We start from the raw sequence: 2,500 nt of genomic DNA, 5'->3' as shown, positions 1-2,500 counted from the left end.
TATTAAAAATCACGATGAAATCAAGAAGAAGAAGAAGAAGAATGGAATGTGGAAGAAAAGATATGTTGATCCTGTCTATCTCGTGACATTTAAGACTTAGCAAGCCGAATGAGGATTTACAATCCGACATTTCGAGCATCTCAAAATGGATGGATTCAGGACCGGTCAACAAGTAGTTTTAATTCTTTTTTTTTTGTTTGTTTTTTGTTTGTTTTCTTCCTTTCTTCTTTCTTTTTCTTTTTGTTTACTATTTTTCAATTTTTAACTTTTTTCTTTTTTCTATCTTTTCTTTATCTCAATTTTTAATTTTCTCCATTTTGTTTTTTTTATTTTCTAAAGATACAATCTTGAATCCTCTTTGAAGATATTTTGAACATTCTTAAGAGACGTATCGAATGATCAAAATTTGTAAATATTTCATTTATACATATATATATATATGTAAAATGTATATTTACGTATAAATATAGATATAAATATACATTTCATTATATTTTTCTTTTGTTTTAAATAAGCCGGACACGAGACTTATAGAAATCACACGCAGAACTTTGTTTCCGTTTTTTCTTTTTTTTTCTTCTTTCTTTCTTTCTTTTTCTCTTCGTTTTTTTTTTCTTTTTCTAACTTTTCTAACGTTATTATATACCATAGCGAGAAGGTAGTTTCTCCTGCTCGTTAACGAGACAAATGACACCTCTTGAGAACTGGGTCGACTCGGTCGATTTCAAGATCACGTCGACAAAGGTTGCACTTTATTACAACCGAGAGACTCACAGGTGTCATGGCCTCCTCATAGTTGTCGACGTTGTTTCATCTTCTTAAGTGAAAAGAAAAGAAAAGAAAAGAAAAGAAAAGAAAAAAAAAAGATAAATCTTTTCCTAATGATTATTCTTTAACGATTTTAATTTCTACAATTGTATACCCGGTTAACACGATTTATATATATAAAAAAAAAAAAAAAAAAAAAAAAAAAAAGAAAGAAAAAAAATCAGATATAAAGAATGTGATCGATAAATAGTATTAACAAAAATGCATTATTATTGCGAACAGATTTAATTTATAATACGAATGAGGATTAATAATCGATCCGTAGATCTTAATTTTTAACCAATAAAAATGTAGATGAACGGACACTTTCAATATCCAATTGTAAATTGCTGACATGTTAATCGTAGTTTCTCTTTTCTTTTTTCTTTTTTTTTTTTTTTTCTTTCTCTCTCTCCCTTTTTTGTGCATCAAACCTATTTACAATAATAATGCATTGTTATCAACCGACTTTATAACCCATCCTATAAATTTATCACGAAAAGTGTTAAGTAGTATTTCAGTAACAGTCAGTAGTCAATAAAAAGTATCCTCGAAATCTTTTCACCATCGTACTCGTCGTCATTCGTTTGTTCATTTTGAAAACTTGGAAAGTTTATTCCCGCGTGAGAAAACTCGTTTAGAGTAAGAGCATTTGAAAAGGACAATGATGATTCATTCATTCACAATGGGGTACGTCATCTATTATCCGAGTAATTTTCGGTGCGTTTATCCGAGCAAAGGTGAACTTTCTAATCGCGATTAGACTTAGAAAGAAAAGAACTCCTTTGTTCTTTTATTACTTTGAAATGGAAAAATTGTGAGAGAACTTCGATCTTATTTTTTCTTTTTTTCTTCGTCTTCTTCTTCTTCTTTTTTTGTTCTTTTTCCTTTTCATTAATTAATTTCATTTTTTTTTTTTTTTTTTTTTTTTTTTTTTAATTATTATTATTCTTTTTTTTTTTTGGAGGTTTCTCTCAAGAAGATCGATACCACGAGCAACACGTTCGATGGTCCGACACGATCAAAACTTTCTTACCCGTCCGATTTTCCCTTTCGCTTGTGGAATTAGAAATTCGTGGCGAAGCTCTGTCGATCCGTTCGCTCGCGTTCTCCATAAACGTCATTAAGAATTCCGTTTCGGTGCGTTGCCAGTATTTTTACACGAGCAATGACCTTCCGCGGGTAGAATAGTCTACGGGCGAAAGTGTCATCGTCGTCGACAGTACGCACATGTCAACACCGGGTTATATCTATATACAAGCGCACACATTCGTCACTTTCCCTCTGATTCGTCGCGAATTCGAAGCGAATTTCGTTTTCTCTCCTTCTTTGCGAAATTTTTTTCCTTCTCTTTTTCTTTATTTTTTATTTGTTTATTTATTTATTGTTTTTCTTTTTTTTTTTTTTTTTTTTTTATCTCTTAGAATTTAGCGCTTCTATAAAAAAAAAGAAAAAAAAAAAAAAAAGCCTCTTCGAAAAAGGACCCTTCTTCGAAGAAAATAATTCAATGAATTTAAAGGATTAAATAATCCCCGCGCCCCCCCCCCCCCCCTACCCTCGATACTTAATATCTCTTTTTTTTTCCCCTTAGTATGTGAAACGAAATTAAATTAGTTTTTTTTTTCTTTTTTTTTTTTTTTTTTTTTTTTTTTTTTTTCTTTTTTTATCTGGTGTATCAAAGTTACGATTTCGA

The sequence above is a fragment of the Vespa velutina genome, chromosome 2 (assembly GCF_912470025.1).
Source record: "Vespa velutina chromosome 2, iVesVel2.1, whole genome shotgun sequence".
Lineage (NCBI taxonomy): Eukaryota > Metazoa > Arthropoda > Insecta > Hymenoptera > Vespidae > Vespa > Vespa velutina.
This window is presented reverse-complemented; position numbering follows the sequence as displayed.